Source organism: Stegostoma tigrinum, unplaced genomic scaffold (genome assembly GCF_030684315.1).
Source record: "Stegostoma tigrinum isolate sSteTig4 unplaced genomic scaffold, sSteTig4.hap1 scaffold_80, whole genome shotgun sequence".
NCBI classification, from domain to species: Eukaryota; Metazoa; Chordata; class Chondrichthyes; order Orectolobiformes; family Stegostomatidae; genus Stegostoma; species Stegostoma tigrinum.
Window position 1 is genome coordinate 1,063,008 of NW_026728747.1, and position 18,725 is coordinate 1,081,732.

General features: G+C 41.8%; 2 long non-coding RNA genes across 9 annotated transcripts in view; both read left to right on the forward strand.

Annotated features, from left to right (window-relative positions):
- The window catches only part of LOC132209280 (uncharacterized), a 60,607-nt gene extending 60,164 nt beyond the window's left edge, over positions 1–443 (forward strand). The window contains exon 8 of the long non-coding RNA XR_009445373.1: positions 35–443. This is a non-coding gene — a long non-coding RNA (uncharacterized LOC132209280). The remainder of the gene's footprint in view (positions 1–34) is intronic.
- The window catches only part of LOC132209278 (uncharacterized), a 372,299-nt gene that overhangs the window by 257,792 nt on the left and 95,782 nt on the right, over positions 1–18,725 (forward strand). The window lies entirely within an intron of this gene.

Here is an 18,725-nt window from a genome sequence, read left to right on the forward strand (position 1 = left end):
TAGTTGATAAATTATTTGCATTTCATATTTCCAGAACCTAACCCGGAAGAGAGAGCCCAGAGAATTGCCAAAGCTGTCCTCAAACAGTCAACAGAAGTGAAGGAAAATTGGGAGCAATTGAAAATCCATGCAAGCAACTGGCAGAAACAGGTGGAAAAGGCATTGGAGAAACTTCAAGAACTGCAGAAAGCTCTGGATGATCTTGAGGCTCGTGATAACAGCTGAGGGGGTCCACACTGATTGGCAACCTGTGGGTGACCTGCTTATTGACTCATTGCAGGATCACATTGATAAAACCAAAATAAGTGCAATTACATTGCACTTCACTTATGAACAGATGTAACTGCAATGTTGTATCGAGACGATCAGTAATATGAGTACTTAAGTAATATTGATTGAATGGTTGTTAACTTAATTTGAAAATTAAAACTTAGTTGAGCATGCCTTCTGATGATATCACATCGGTAATATTAGTATAATTGAGGATTCTATTAGTCAGTGACATCAGCTGAGTTATCTGCTTGTTGCTATGTTATCAGGATTAAAGGTAAAGTCTTAGCACGCCATTTGGCCACTCCTTAGAGAGAGACAACTGGTTATGATTTAACCTGAAGATCACCATGCCTCGGGCAAGTAGAGGGGTTGAGGCAAAGATCCTTTGTGGTAAGCTCACTGGTGTGGCAATTGAGCCCTCTCTGCAGGGCATCACTTTGCATCACAAACCAACCGTTCAGCCAACTGAATTTGAATGGAGCTTAGGATTGTAGAGTAATCCATGCAATTGTATTTTTTTGAATGAATGTTTCTAACTGGGACTCTCTCACTGGCAAACTTTTTAAAAGCCAGCTCAGCCATACAGGTTAGATGAGTTCCTGATCTCAGCTGAATTTTTTGATCTGGGGTGGGTCAGCGTTAGGAGTTCAGTGATTGGAATGAATTCTCATTAAATTAGCGAGAGGGATACTACACGTGAATAGACCGATGTTTTGAAAAGAGGATGAGATACGAGCAAAAGTTTAATTGATGGAGAAGACCAGCCACAATCATCATCAACGGTGGAGCAGGCTTGAGCAGCCATGCAACATTGTGCTGCCGCTATTTGACTTGCTCCGTGAAGAGGAAGGAAAAGGGTCAAAGTTTCAAAAATGCTGAAGACCACATCATTCTACAACCTCAAAATTTGATTGTGTTCAAGCATATTATCACTACTGGTACCCCTCTTTCCTGGTCTATCATCTCAGCAGCTCTACTCTGCCCAAAAGCTGGTTACCAGTGACATTTTTGAAGGCTCTTCCCAAGTCTGAAAATCATTTTTGTTACGTAGAATCAGAGTTGGCGTGTGGAAGGAGGTCTTCTGGCATATCATAGCTCTTTGAAATAACTCCCCAATTCATCCCTGTCTGCTGTGCAATGTCTTCAACCACTTTATATCTCTTTAATGGAGGCAAAGTTTTGAAGGCATCTGAAAGGAGTATTAACGATCCCAGAATACAACTGAGCCTTATTAAGTTCTTAGTTCTGATGATCAAGACCTTGATCAAAGAGGATTGTTTTAAAAAGTGCCTTAAAAGAGGAAAGGTACAGCGGCGAAGAGGTGGAGGAAGTCTCTTGTTGGGTTTGAAGCCTACACAATTAAATGTTTGACAACCAGTAGTGGGCCATTTAAAATCAAGAGTGGGCAAGAGGACATAATTAGACGAGTGCAGATATCCTGAAGTATGGTTGGACTGGTGGAGATTACCAAAATAGCGATAGGCGTAGCCAAGGAACGATGTGTAAACAAAAATGAGAATTTAATAAATTTACTGTTAATAGTATCAGTGAGTTAGAAAGTACGGAGAATAGGATTTGTTTCAAGATGAGACTCAGGCAGTGGAGTTTTAGATGACCTCATAACACTCTTGGTCACCTGTAGAGAGTTATTATCTGACACTCCACTCAAGCCAATTCTATGATCTTTTGATCTTTCTGCTTATAAATTGTGTGTCTGTGTGGTCACCTCACTAACTGCACCTGGTGAAGGTGGCTGCACTCCAAAAGCTTGTGTGATTTCAAATGAACCAGTTGGACGACAAGCTGGTGTCATGTGACTTCTGACTTCAAACAGTTATAGAATATGTTTTCAATCCTACCTTGACTTGATAATAAGACATCTTCCTAAAATTTATAAAATGAGAAGTATGTCTAACCCTGAGCCTTAGAGTGTTTTAGATGCCATGGGCAAATGTGGGACTCCAGCAGGGAATGCATTGGAATTGTCAGGTCCAGAAGTGAAGTAGTTCCAGATGAAGGTTTCACTGCTAATGAGCCAAGACAAGAGACAGGTAGAGAGTATTAAAAAGATGTAAAGAGACAGCTTTAGGGATTGCATGAATGTGTGGTCGGACCACAAACAGTGGTCTTCCCAGTTTTAAATTGTTGTCTCCACATCGTTCCGCAACTTCATGTTCTGTTCAAAGGGCATTACTGACAAGAACGCAGAAGTTAGCTTGTCAATATATCTTGATTTTTCCACCATGTTCTCCAATTATGAACACCACATGTGCACTGTACAAAGTGAACCATTCAAACCTTAAAAGGAAATGTTCAAATTGTGGAATATAAAGTTAAATTTATTTTATTGAAAATTTAAATAAATTACATGAGGGTTTGACCAAGACCGAAAGGAATTAGATGGAACACCAGCTGAATAAAACAAGCAGTAGTAAGGTGGTATTAGCTGGATGTTCCTGAAGAAAGAGAACGCAGCCAACCTTTCTTCCATAAGGGGGATTAATTGTGTGGTGTCAGACACAGTTCCTTCTGTCTTTACTGTCTGACTGTACTATGGTTGTAATATTTCCTTTTTAAAAGGCTCAGGGTTAGACATATTTCTCATTTTATAAATTTTAGGAAGTTGTCTTATTATCAAGTCAAGGTAGGATTGAAAACATATTCTATAACTGTTTGAAGTCAGAAGTCACATGACACCAGTTTGTCGTCCAACAGGCTCATTTCAAGTCACACAAGCTTTTGGAGTGCAGCCCCTTCATCAGGTGCAGTTAGTGAGGTGACCACACAGACACACAGTTTATAAGCAGAAAGATCAAAAGATCATAGAATTGGCCTGAGTGGAGTGTCAGATAATAACTCTCTACAGGTGACCAAGAGTGTTAGAGGCAAGTAAAGTGTTTATGAAGTCAATGTCAGTGCTGTGCTGTCATGATAATCGGGCAGCGCAACAGGAATGTACAAAAGGTGACATCTCAGGTCAGACTCTGACTTGTAGTTTAGAGGCTTGTGTTCAGAATCTGTCTTAGAGTTTTAAGCTTTATTTCCAAAGCAGGAATTTATAAGATACCACACTGACTGTAACTACAAGTTGTGTGTTTCTTCAACAAAACATCTGCAAATAAACAGACATCCTGGATGAAGACTTATTATCTGACACTCCACTCACACCAGTTGTATGATCTTTTGATCTGTTTGCTTATAAATTGAGTGTCTGTGTGTTTTCCTCTCTGACTGCACCTGATGAAGGGACTGCATTCCAAAAGCTTGTGTGATTTCAAATAAACCTGTCAGATTATAACCTGATGCCATGTGGCTTCTGACTTTGTCCATCCCAGTCCAACACCAGCACCTCCATATTGTAAGTGTTTGGAACTAAGTCAGTGCAACAGGTATATGTCGAACATTTGACTTCGGAAGGATGCCTCGTGTCGACAAATTCATTAATAACAAAGGATTTCTCCATTATGCCATCTATTGTAACATGCTACGTCTCACAGTCATAATGAAAGGATGCCCACTTCAATTTAGCAGCGCCAAGAACAGTTATGGACATTTTTAGCATGGGAGGAGGCCATTCAGCCTATTTTATCTGTACCAGCTCTCTCCCAGAGCAACAAAATTAATCCTTTTCTCGAACTCATTCCACCTATTTCACAGAATTGAAATATATAGGTATATACTTAGGACATTTTAACATCAAGTGAGCAGTTCTCGCACTTCACCTTGTCACTAAAAATTGAAAACGTGACTTACAAAGAGAGAGTTTATTTTGTTCTGTTGTGATGATGAAGAAGATGCAAGTCAAAGTGCTGGAACTGGCCTCTTGAACTTAGAAACTTTTAAATGTATATAAAATGAATTCTGTGCGCATCTACTAAAAGCAGCTTTATGGAAGGAAAAGGGTACCAAAGAAGATTTGGTGTATTGTACTTTACCCTATTATACTCCAACCTGTGAAAACAGAACTCTACGACTGTGAGTGTTGCGTTCTGAGAGGTTGCTATCTTGTTTGAATTTACATTGCTCAGTAGAGGCCTATTTTCCCAACAGCAAAATTGGTAATCCAGAAAGAAATGGATATTGGTTTCTCGCATTTGTTAGCTCTAAGTGTCTGTGTAAAGTTTGAGTACAGTTTCCTTCTGTACAGGTGCTTAACCTGCTTTTACAGTTTGAACATTTATTATGCTAATGAAAATTTTTTGAATGGTTTCACCTCCAGTTTTCTTCTTTATGCCTATTTGGTATTTTTTCAGGGTAAGGATGACCTGCAAAATCTGACATTGGGTTTTGAAAGACATCAGCCTTTATTTTAGAGAGATAATGGGAACTGCAGATGCTCGAGAATGCGAGATAACAACGTGTGGAGCTGGATGAACACAGCAGGCCAAGCAGCATCTCAGGAGCCCAAAATCTGACGTTTCGGGCCTCGACCCTTCATCAGAAAAGGGGGAGGTGGAGAGGGTTCTGAAATAAATAGGGAGAGGGGGGAGGCGAATTGAAGATGGATAGAGGAGAAGATGGTGGAGAGGAGAGTATGGGTGGGGAGGTAGGGAGGGGTTAGGTCAGTCTGGGGAGGCCGGACAGGTCAAGGGGGCGGGATGAGGTTCGTAGGTAAGAAATGGGGGTGCAGCATGAGGTGGGGGGTGCAGATAGGTGAGAGGAAGAATAGGTTAGGGAGGCAGGGACGAGCTGGGCTGATTTTGGGATGCAGTGGGAGGATGGGAGATTTTGAAGCTTGTGAAATCCACATTGATACCATTGGGCTGCAGGGTTCCCAAGCGGACGATGAGTTGCTGTTCCTGCAGCCTTCGGGTGGCATCATTATGGCACTGCAGGAGGCCCAGGATGGACATGTCATCTAAGGATTGGGAGGGGGAGTTGAAATGGTTCGTGACAGGGAGGTGCAGTTGTTTCTTGCAAACTGAGCATAGGTGTTCTGCAATGCAGTCCCCAAGCCTCCGCATCGTTTCCCCAATGCAGAGGAAGCCACAACGGGTACAGCGGATGTTTTGGATGTTTCTTAAGCATTGATTTTCATTCAAAGTTGGTTGGATTTTGCTGAAGCAATAGACATAACTCACTCTGACGTAGACAATGCCAGAGATAACATTTCGGGTCCTGTGACCCTTCCTCAGATCTCACTCTTCACTGATGCTGCCAGACCTGCTGAGCTTTTCCAGCAACTTCTGCTTTTGTTCCTGATTTACAGTGCCCACAGTTCTTTTGTTTTTTATGACACAGACAAAACTTGATCTCTGCAGGTAGCATGATGCTGCATTCTCCAACTTCCCTGTCTTTTTGTGATGTAATATTGTCTTTTTAGGGCAGAAGTGGCTTTTTTTTTGTTTGTTTTAACTTCTGCACATACTTTCTTTGCAGGTTAAAAGTCTATACCTTTTTCAGTTCACTGCAGTGCTGCATAATGAAGACATTCAACATTCTTTTTTTAAAAAAGCAGAAAATCAGTGTTGTTTGTTTTCCAAAATGTGATGTGCAAGTGCAACACTTAACAGTGTGTTCATCAAACTATTGTTTCCTTTGATCTTTGTGTTGCAGAAATTTCTAGAACCATTTCATATATATTTTTCTTGATATATTTTAGCAGCTTTCCTGGAGCAAGTCTGTTTTCCTCAGGATGAGATGACTTTCAGACATACTTCCTTTATTGTGAGATTTAATTGGGGTAAAATGAGGAGGATTTTTATTCACTGAGACACACATGACTATATATTGAAAGCATTGGAAAATGCATCCTGTGAGGACTGTCATGTTATCTGGTGTTTGTACCAGGCTTTCTGATTAACTGCAAGTGATTAAGGATGCTAATGGATGCTATATGTTATTACAAAAGGAAATGAACGTACAAGTAAGGATTTTGTGCCACAGTTACACATAGCATTGAAGCCGTACCTCAATTATGGCATATAATATAAGTTGCCTCATTTAAGGAGGCAGTTCAGATTTAGGTTTACAAGAACAATACTTGCAATTAATGGGTTGTCTTATGAAGTAAGATCAGAAGGACTGGGAAGGAATTAGAAGGACCTCCTCACCTATACTCTCCTCTCTACCTATCTTCTTTTCTCTCTATCTTCAGTCTGCCTCCCCCTCTCTCCCTATTTATTCCAGTTCCCTCCCCCCATCCCCCTCTCTGATGAAGGGTCTAGGCCCGAGACATCAGCTTTTGAGCTCCTGAGATGCTGCTTGGCCTGCTGTGTTCATCCAGCTCCACACTTTGTTATCTTAGAAGGACTGGACTTGTTTTTGCTGAAATTGAGAAGAGTAAGGAGGTGATTTCCTTGAACAATATATGATTCTGAATGGTCTTCACAAGGAATATGTAGAAAGATTTTTCCTATACTTTGGCGAGCGCAGAACGAGGGACACATGCAAAATTTGAAGTTGCCACTCAAGGACAGATGAGCAGAGCATTTTTTCTCTCATCGACACTGTTACTTTTAGCTCGAAATCTTCATTAATTGAATGTCATTTCCAGCAGATGCTTTTGTATTTTGTATTTAATATTAGGATGTTAGTTTTAACTTAATTTCTTATTAACATTTAATCATTAATTTCAGGATGTTTCTCAGATTTTATATGCTTCCTCTCCATTAGGCTTTTAAAGAAGAAATTGCCCCAGTGAAACAAGAAGTCAAAATATTAAATGATCTGGCCAATCAGTTATCTCCACTTGATGTCTCTTTATCTCCAAGGATTTCTCATCAGTTTGATGACCGAAATATGAGGTGGAAATTCATACAGGTAACAGTGAAAACATTTTCAAAGCCAGCCAATCTGTTGTAGAAAGCATGTACAAATAATTTGGCTTCAAACAGATGAGCAAGATAAAGAACCCTTTCAATTTAAGCAAGCAATTAATATTTTATTATCATGGTTTATAAAGTTATTCAATTTTATAATATTTCTTTTTCAAAAATACAATGTTCTGGTCTGCAGTCTGCACTTTAGAATGTATTCGCAAAACAAAATCCAAATAGTGAGAGATGTGAGCATCCAAACCACAGTCTGAAATGGTTCAGGACTGGACAATTTGAATATATTCAGGATGAAGCTGCAGGTAGCAGATATTTTTCCCGATCCATCTAAAAGAATTTGGAATTGGAACATTGTGATAACTGCTGTGCACTTCAGTATTATGTATTGTTTCATATATTTTAAGTCCCTGAGAAAGACAAACTTTAATGAATTACAACAAAGATATACTTGATGCATTGAAGGGAAGAACAACATAAAATTTTATGAACTGCATGTATTTCTTTCAATTGAGCAGATTTTGATTGATGTCAGCAAAGTAGTACATGAAAATTTCCTTTATCCCATAAAGCCTCATGAAATGTTTTATTGAGCAAATTATTTCAGTCTTGTTCTGTGTCAGTAGCTCGCTTGGCCATGTAGCACAATAAAACTCCTTACTGGTTCTAGAAAGCAGACAAAAACATAAGAAATAGCACCAGGATCTGGATGTTCTACCTCTCGACCCTGCCTCACCATCCTATAAGAACATGGCTGACCGCCCCAGGATTCAACTCCTCTTCCATACCAGCTTCTCAGAGCCCTCAACTTCTCTATTTCAAAAATCTTATCGACCACCTTCTTTAAATACTTTCAGTGATCTACCTTTCACAATTCTCTTGTATTCTAAACAATCACTACCTGCTGAAAGAAGAAATTCCTTTGCATCTCAGGTTTCAATAAATGTTCCCTTCTTCTGTAACTATGTCGCTGAGTTTGAGATTTCCACACTAATGGAAACATTGTCTTCACATCTTGCCTGTCAAGCCCTCTCAAAATTTTGTGTTTCAGTAAGATCACCCCTCATTCTTCTAAACTTGAATGAATAAAGACCTTCTGTGTAACCATTCTTGATAAATCATGATCCGATGAATCAGCCCGGTGAATCTCTTTTGAACTGCTTCCCATGGCTGTGTATTCTTTCTTGTATTTCTCCAAGTGTGACCTCCTCAATAGCCTGATCAGTTGCAAAAAAGCTTCCCCATTTTTGAACTAAAACCTCCTTACAATAAAGGCCAAAATTCCATTTGCCTTCTAAATTACTTGCATCACCATAATCATGGCTCACACCAACTCCAACCTACCAAAGTGCTTTGATCCTCTGCAATTCACCTACCACTGCAACAGGTCTACAGCTGATCCCTGGCCTGACAGTCATCCTTGGAATGTCTGGATAACAAGGATACCTACATCAGGCTGTTACTTATTGATCAGAGCTCCACCTTCCACACTGTAATTCCAAACAAACTCCTCTCTGAACTCTGAGACCTCGGCCTCAGCATCCCTCTCTGTAACAGGATTCTCGACTTCCTGACCCAGAGACCGCAATCAGTAAGGATAGGTGACAACACTTCCTCCACCGTAAGCCTCAACGCCGGTGCCCAGCAAAGCTGCATACTCAGGCCCCTACTCTATACTCCTTATGCAATCATGACTGTGTGGTCCCAACTCTATTTATAATTTTGCTGATGACGCTTCCATTGTCGGTCGGACCTCAAACAACAATAAGTCAGATTACAGGAAAAACAATTGAGTGCTTGCTGGCATGATGGAAAGATAACAGTCTCTCCATCAACATAAGCAAAATGAAGGAGCTGGTCATTGATTTCAGGAAGCTTCTGTCTGCAGCAATGGTGCTGAAGTGGAGATGGTTGACAGTGTCAAGTTCCTGGGAATGTTGCTCACCAACAATCTGTCCTGGTCTACCCATGTCGACGCAATGGTCAAGGTGGCTAAGGAAATTCAGCATGTCCATGAGGACCCTACCTATTTTTGTAGATGCATCCTATCTGGATGCATCACTGTGTGGTATGGCAGTTGCTGTTCCCAAGACTGCAAGAAGCTGAAGAGAATCATGAGCACAGCCCAATCCGTCACGCAAACTAGCCTTCCATCCATTGACTCCATCCACACTTCCCACTGCCTTGGGAAAACAACCAACATAATCAAAATACCCCCTCACTCTGGTTATACTCTCTTCCGTCCTCTTCTGTCAGGCAGAGGACATCAGTTTGAAAACGCGTACAAATAGATTTAAGAACAGCCTCTATTCTGTTGTGACTTTTGAACGGACCTCTCAAATGTTAATTCTGATCTCTCTCTATCAGCATCTTCTCTGTGGCTGTAACACTGTATTCTGCACGTTGTACGGTATGATTTGCCTCTACAGCATGCAAATCAACACTTTTCACAGTATCTGAGTACATGTGACAGCAATAAATCAATCAGTCACCTGCATGCTAGTATGTGTTTCATGGACTACAGCATCCAAGTCCCCTAACCTGCAATTTTTTAGAGTCTTCCCCCTATTTAAGTAATAGTCTGTCTTTTGATTCTTCCTACCAAAGTGTACTTTCCTACATTAAACTCTATCTGCCAACTTTTTCCGACTTGCTCAACCTGTCTATCCCCTTGCAGATTCTTTGTCCTCATGAGAACATTCCCTCCCACTATTTTTGTAGCATCAGCAAATTTGGATGGATTTATGCCTTGTCCCCTCCTCTAAGTTATGAATGTAGATAGTAAATAATTGTAGTCCTCGGACTGATCCGTGTGGCACTCCACGAGTTATGGCTTTCTGGCCTGATAAAGATGGTGGTTAGAAAATAATTGGCTGAACCATTGAAATGAAAAATGTGAAAAAAATATGCATTTTCGTTGTTCGTGAAATTGTCAAATTGTTGATAATAAAATATAAATATTACTGTAGTTCTTGATGAATACAGTTTATCATTGAGCTTTATGAAAATTCTGAATATAGTTCATGATTTATGATAGCATCAGTTTTCATGCATCTTTATCTGAGAATTCAGATTTTTTTGTCAAAAATTGTGCTGTGCCACACATGATATTTGCTAAATCTGTCCTGTCCCAGCAGTTCAACTTGTTCAGTTTTGACATTACTTTTGTAAGGACCCCACAGTTGAGCTACCTTGCGTTGATAGCTCACTACACACTTCTTGCAGTAAAACAAATGCTCCTCAGACCAAACTTTGGAACCCCGCCCACGGCCGACAGAACCCCGCCCATGGCCAACGACCTCATTGCTCCGCCCACAACCTCCACAGCCAGCAACCCCAGAGGAGACAGCCACACCGAGCCCTGCCGCATCTTCACCATCCCCCCGGACCTCCCACTGACTGAGGACGAACGGTCAGTCCTTAGTAAGGGGCTCACCTTTGTCTCCCTACAACCACACATCAACGAATACTAGTCACAGTTGGACATAGAGCAGTTTTTCCGCCGTCTTCGCCTCCATGCCTACTTCTTCAACCGGGAACCTAACCCTCCCTCCACTGACCCCTTCACCCGCTTCCAACACAAGTCCTCCTCCTGGACACCACCCCCAGGCCTCCTACCCTCCCTCAACCTCTTCATTTCCAACTGCCGTCGAGACATTAACCGCCTCAACCTCTCCACCCCTCTCACCCACTCCAACCTCTCCCCCGCAGAACGGGCAGCCCTCCGCTCCCTCCACTCCAACCCCAACCTCACCATCAAACCCACAGACAAGGGTGGCGCAGTGGTAGTATGGCGCACTGACCTCTACATCGCCGAGGCCAGACGCCAACTCTCCGACACCACCTCCTACCGCCCCCTCGATCATGACCCCACACCCGAGCACCAAACCATCATCTCCAACACCATTCACGACCTCATCACCTCAGGGGACCTCCCACCCACAGCCTCCAACCTCATTGTTCCCCAACCCCGCACGGCCCGTTTCTATCTCCTTCCCAAAATCCACAAACCTGCCTGCCCTGGTCGACCCATCGTGTCAGCCTGCTTCTGCCCCACCGAACTCATCTCCACCTATCTGGACTCCATTTTCTCCCCTTTGGTCCAGGAACTCCCCACCTACGTCCGTGACACCACCCACGCCCTCCACCTCCTCCAGGACTTCCAATTCCCTGGCCCCCAACACCTCATATTCACCATGGACGTCCAGTCCCTATACACCTGCATTCCACATGCAGATGGCCTCAAGGCCCCCGCTTCTTCCGGTCCCGCAGGCCCGACCAATCCCCCTCCACCGACACTCTCATCCGCCTAGCTGAACTCGTCCTCACCCTCAACAACTTCTCTTTTGACTCCTCCCACTTCCTACAGACTAAGGGGGTGGCCATGGGCACCTGCATGGGCCCCAGCTATGCCTGCCTCTTTGTAGGTTACGTGGAACAGTCCCTCTTCCGCACCTACACAGGCCCCAAACCCCACCTCTTCCTCCGGTACATTGATGACTGTATCGGCGCCGCCTCTTGCTCCCCAGAGGAGCTCAAACAGTTCATCCACTTCACCAACACCTTCCACCCCAACCTTCAGTTCACCTGTGCCATCTACAGCACATCCCTCACCTTCCTGGACCTCTCAGTCTCCATCTCAGGCAACCAGCTTGTAACTGATGTCCATTTCAAGCCCACTGACTCCCACAGCTACCTAGAATACACCTCCTCCCACCCACCCTCCTGCAAAAATTCCATCCCCTATTCCCAATTCCTCCGCCTCCGCCGCATCTGCTCCCATGATAAGACATTCCACTCCCGCACATCCCAGATGTCTAAGTTCTTCAAGGACCGCAACTTTCCCCCCACAGTGATCGAGAATGCCCTTGACCGCATCTCCCGTATTTCCCGCTACACATCCCTCACACCCCGCCCCCGCCACAACCGCCCTAAGAGGATCCCCCTCATTCTCACACACCCCCCTACCAACCTCCGGATACAACGCATCACCCTCCGACACTTTCGCCATTTACAATCCGACCCCACCACCCAAGACATTTTTCCATCCCCACCCCTGTCTGCTTTCCGGAGAGACAACTCTCTCCGTGACTCCCTTGTTCGCTCCACACTGCCCTCCCTCTCAACTTATGACGGTGAGTTCACTGAAGTGCTTATTTCAGTGAGAGAAGCAATTCAGAAGACCAAAATCTAAACTTCACCAAACCACTCAACTTTCGATGCTGGGTTCACTGAAGTGCTTATTTCAGTGAGATAAGCACTTCAAAAAGACAAAATCCCAACCTCACCAAACGACTCAACTTTGATGCTGTATTTACCAAAATGCATATAACAGTGAGATAAGCACTTCAGAAGGACAAAATCTCAACTTCACCAAACCACTCAACTTTTGATGCTGGATTCACTGAATTGCTTATTTCAGTGAGATAAGCATGTCAGAAGACCCAACTCTCAACTTCACAAAACGACTCAACTTTTGATGCTTGTTTCACTGAAACGCTTATTTCAGTGAGGTAGGCACTTCAGAAGACAAAAATCTGAACTTCACTAAACGACTCAACTTTTGATGCACGTTTCACTGAAATGCTTATTTCAGTGATATAACGACTTCAGAAGACCAAAATCTCAACTTCACCAAACCACTCAACTTTTGATGCTGAGTCCACTGACGTGCTTATTTCAGTGAGATAAGCACTTCAGAAGGCCAAAATCTCAACTTTACCAATGACTCAACTTTTAATGCTGGTTTCACTGAAATGCTTATTTCAGTGAGATAGGCACGAAGGAAGAGAAAAATCTGAACTTCACTAAACGACTCAACTTTGATCCTGTATTTACCCAAATGCATATTACAGTGAGATAAGCACTTCAGAAGACCAAAATCTCAACTTCACCAAATGACTCAAATTTTGATGCTGGTTTGCCTGAAATGGCTATTTCAGTGAGATAAAACTTCAGAAGACCAATATCTCAGCTTCAACAAACTTTCGATGCTGCTTTGACTGAAATGCTTACTACAGCGAGATAAGCACTTCAGAAGGCCAAAATATGAACTTCACCAAACGACTCAACTTCTGATGCTTGGTTCACTGAAGTGCTTATTTTAGTGAGAGAAGCACTTCAGAAGGCCAAAATCTCAACTTGACCAAACCACTCAAGTTTTGATGCAGGTTCGAGTGAAACGCCTATTTCATTGAGATAAGCACTTCAAAATAGCAAAATCTCATCATCAAGAAACGACTCACCTTTTGATGCTGGTTTCACTGAAATGCTCAGTTCAGTGAGATAAGCAATTCAGAAGACCAAATTCTCAACTTCACCAAACCACTCAAATTTCGAAGCTGGGTTAAATGAAGTGCTTATTTCAGCGAGATAAGCACTTCAAAAGGCCAAAATCTCAACTTCACCAAACGACTCAACTTTCGATGCTGGGTTCACTGAAGTGCTTCTTTCAGTCAGATAAGCACTTCAGAAGACCAAAATCTAAACCTCACCAAACCACTCAACTTTCAATGTTGGCTTCACTGAAGTGCTTATTTCAGCGATATAAGCACATCAAAAAGACAAAATCCCAACCTCACCAAACGACTCAACTTTTGATGCTGGTTTCACTGAAATGTTTCTTTCAGTGAAAATAAGGACTTCAGAAGACCAAAATCTGAAATTCACGAAACGACTCAAGTTTTGATGCTGGATTTACCCAAATGCTTATTTCAGTGAGATAAGCACTTCAGAAGACCAAAATCTAAACTTCACCAAACCACTCAATTTTCGATGCTAGGTTGACTGAAGTGCTTATTTCAGAGAGATAACCACTTCACAATGCCAAAATCCCAACTTCACCAAACGACTCAACTATTGATGCTGGTTTCACTGAATTGCTTATTACAGTCAGATAAGCACTTCAGAAGACCAAAATCTGAACTTCACCAAACCACTCAAATTTCGAGATAATGGGAACTGCAGACGCTGGTGATTCCAAGATAATAAAATGTGAGGCTGGATGAACACAGCAGGCCAAGCAGCATCTCAGGAGCACAAAAGCTGACGTTTTGGGCCTAGACCCTTCATCTGATGTGCTTTTGTGCTCCTGAGATGCTGCTTGGCCTGCTGTGTTCATCCAGCCTCACATTTTATTAACTCAAATTTCGATGTTGTTTTCAATGAAGTGCTTATTTCAGTGAGATAAGCAATTCAGAAGACCAAAATCTAAACTTCACCAAACCACTCAAATTTTGATGTTGTTTTCAATGAAGTGCTTATCTCTGTGAGATAAGCTCTTCAGAAGGCCAAAATCCCAACCTCACCAAACGACTCAACTTTTGATGCTGGTTTCACTGAAATGTTCCTTCCAGTCAGATAAGCACTTCTGAAGGCCAAAATCTCAACTTCACAAAACCACACAACTTTCGATGCTGAGTTCACTGAAGTGCTTATTTCAGCGAGATAAGCACTTCTGAAGGCCAAAATCTCAACTTCAGCAAACCACTCAAATTTCGAAGTTGTTTTCAATGAAGTGCTGACCTCTGTGAGATAAGCCTTTCAGAAGGCCAAAATCCCAACCTCAACAAACGACGCAAGTTTTGTTGCTGGTTTCACTGAAATGTTTCTTTGCGTGAAACAAGCACATCAGAAGACCAAAATCTAAACCTCACCAAACCACTCAAATTTTGATGTTGTTTTCAATGAAGAGCTTATCTCTGTGAGAGAAGCTCTTCAGAAGGCCAAAATCCCAACCTCACCAAATGACTCAACTTTTGATGCTGGTTTCACTGAAATGTTTCTTTCAGTGAAATAAGCACTTCAGAAGACCAAAATCCAAACTCCACCATACCACTAAACTTACGATGCTCGGTTCACTGAAGAGCTTATTTCAGCGAGATAAGCACTTCAGAATGCCAAAATCCCAACCTGACCAAACGACTCAACTTTTGATGCTGGTTTCACTGAAATGCTTCTTTCAATCAGATAAGCACTTCAGAAGGCCAAAATCTCAACTTCACAAAACCACACAACCTTCGATGTTGGTTTCACTGAAGTGATTATTTCAGCGAGATAAGCACTTCAAAGGACAAAATCCCAACCACACCAAACGACTCAACTTTTCATGCTGGTTTCACTGAAACTTTCGATGCTGGGCTCACTTAAGTGCTTATTTCAGCGAGATAAGCTCTTAAGAAGACCACAATCCCAACCTCTCAAAACGACTCAACATTTGATGCTGGATTTACCCAAATGCTTATTTCAGTGAGATAAGCACTTCAGTAGACCAAAATCTAAACTGCACCAAACCACTCAAATTTCGATGTTGTTTTGAATGAAGTGCTTATCTCTGTGAGATAAGCTCTTCAGAAGGCCAAAATACCAACCTCACCAAACGACTCAACTTTTGATGCTGGATTCATTGAAATCCTTATTTCAGTCAGATAAGCAGTTCAGAAGGACAAAATCTCAACTTCAACAAACCAATCAACTTTCGATGCTGTGTTCACTGAAGTGCTTATTTCAGTCAGATAAGCACTTCAGAAGGCCAAAATCTCAACTTCACCAAACCACTCAAATTTCAATGCTGGGCTCACTGAAGTGCTTATTTCAGCGAGATCAGCACATCAGAATGCCAAAATCCAAATCTCACAAAACGACTCAACTTTTGATGCTGGTTTCACTGAAATGCTTCTTTCAGTCAGATAAGCACTTCATAATGCCAAAATCTCAACTTCACAAAACAACACAACTTTCGATGCTGGTTTCACTGAAGAGCTTATTTCAGTGGGATAAGCACTTCAGAAGGCTAAAATCCCAACCTCAGCAAACGACTCAACTTTTGATGTTGGTTTCACTGAAATGCTTCTTTCAGTCAGATAAGCACTTCAGAAGGCCAAAATCTCAACTTCACCAAAACACCCAACTTTCGATGCTGGGTTGACTGAAGTGCTTATTTCAGAGAGATAACCACTTCAGAATGCCAAAATCCCAACTTCACCAAACGACGCAACTTTTGATGCTGGTTTCACTGAATTGCTCATTCCAGTGTGATAAGCACATCGGAAGTCCAATATCTCAACTTCACCAAACCACCCTACTTTTGATCCTGGATTTACCCAAATGCTTATTTCAGTGAGATAAGCACTTCAGAAGACCAAAATCTAAACTTCAGCAAACCACTCAAATTTCGATGTGGTTTCAATGAAGTGCTTACCTCTGTGAGATAAGCTCTTCAGAAGGCCAAAATCCCAACTTCACAAAACAACACAACTTTCGATACTGCTTTCACTGAAGAGCTTATTTCAGTGAGATAAGCACTTCAGAAGGCAAAAATCCCAACCTCACCAAACGACTCAACTTTTGATGCTGGTTTCACTGAAATGCTTCTTTCAGTCAGATAAGCACTTCAGAAGGCCAAAAACTCAACTTCACCAAACCACTCAACTTTCGATGCTGGATTTACCCAAATGCTTATTTCAGTGAGATAAGCACGTCAGAAGACCAAAATCTGAACTTCACTGTACGACACAACTTTTGATGTTGGATTTACCCAAATGATTATTTCAGTGAGATAAGCACGTCAGAAGGCCAAAATTTAAACTTCACTGAACGACTCAACTTTGGATGCTGGATTTACCCAAATGCTTATTTCAGTGAGATAAGCCTTTCAGAAGGCCAAAATCCCAACCTCACCAAACGACTCAACTTTTGATGCTGGTTTCACTAAAATGTTCCTTTCAGTCAGATAAGCACTTCAGAAGACCAAAATCTAAACCTCACCAAACCACTCAAATTTCGATGTTGTTTTCAATGAAGTGGTTATCTCTATGAGATAAGCTCCTCAGAAGGCCAAAATGCCAACCTCAGCATACGACTCAACTTTTGATGCTGGTTTCACTGAAATGTTTCTTTCAGTGAAATAAGCACTTCAGAAGACCAAAATCTGAAATTCACAAAACCACACAACTTTCGATGCTGGGTTCGCTGAAGTGCTTGTTTCAGCGAGATAAGCACTTTAGGAGGACAAAATCTCAACCTCTCCAAACGACTCAACTTTTGATGCTGGTTTCACTGAATTGCTCATTTCAGTGTGATAAGCACATCAGCACATCAATATCTCAACTTCAGCAAACCATTCAAATTTCGATGTTGGTTTCAATGAAGTGCTTATGTCTGGGAGATGAAGATCTTCAGAAAGACAAATTTCCAACCTCACCAAACGACTCAACTTTTGATGCTGGTTTCACTGAAATGTTTCTTTCATTGAAAGAAGGACTTCAGAAGACAAAAATCTGAAATTTACCAAACCACCCTACTTTTGATCCTGGATTTACCAAATGCTTATTTCAGTGAGATAAGCACTTCAGAAGACCAAAATCTAAACTTCAGCAAACCACTCAAATTTCGATGTTGTTTTCAATGAAGTGCTTACCTCTGTGAGATAAGCTCTTCAGAAGGCCAAAATCCCAACCTCACCAAACGACTCAACTTTTGATGCTGGATTCATTGAAATCCTTATTTCAGTCAGATAAGCAGTTCAGAAGGACAAAATCTCAACTTCAACAAACCAATCAACTTTCGATGCTGTGTTCACTGAAGTGCTTATTTCAGTCAGATAAGCACTTCAGAAGGCCAAAATCTCAACTTCACCAAACCACTCAAATTTCAATGCTGGGCTCACTGAAGTGCTTATTTCAGCGAGATCAGCACATCAGAATGCCAAAATCCAAATCTCACAAAACGACTCAACTTTCGATGCTGCTTTCACTGAAGAGCTTATTTCAGTGAGATAAGTACTTCAGAAGGCAAAAATCCCAACCTCACCAAACGACTCAACTTTTGATGCTGGATTCATTGAAATCCTTATTTCAGTCAGATAAGCAGTTCAGAAGGACAAAATCTCAACTTCAACAAACCAATCAACTTTCGATGCTGTGTTCACTGAAGTGCTTATTTCAGTCAGATAAGCACTTCAGAAGGCCAAAATCTCAACTTCACCAAACCACTCAACTTTCGATGCTGGATTTACCCAAATGCTGATATTAGTGAGATAAGCACGTCAGAAGACCAAAATCTCAACTTCAGGAAACCACTCAAATTTCGATGTTGTTTTCAATGAAGTGCTTATAACCACTCAACTTTTGATGCTGGTTTCACTGAATTGCTTATTTCAGTGAGATAAGCACTTCAGAATGCCAAAATCCCAACTTCACAAAACCACTCAACTTTCAATGCTGGGCTCACTGAAGAGCTTATTTCAGCGAGATAAGCTCTTCAGAAGGCCAAAATCCCAACCTCACCAAACGACTCAACTTTTGATGCTGGTTTCACTGAATTGCTTATTTCGGCGAGATAAGCACTTCAGAAGGCCAAAATCTCAACTTCACAAAACGACTCAAATTTCGATGCTGGTTTCACTGAATTGCTTATTTCGGCGAGATAAGCACTTCAGAAGGCCAAAATCTCAACTTCACAAAACCACTCAAATTTCGATGCTGGTTTCACTGAATTGCTTATTTCGGCGAGATAAGCACTTCAGAAGGCCAAAATCTCAACTTCACAAAACCACTCAAATTTCGATGCTGGGCTCATTGAAGTCCGTATTTCAGCAAGATAAGCACTTCAGAATGCCAAAATCCCAACCACACCAAACGACTCAAATTTTGATGCTGGTTTCACTGAAATGCTTCTTTC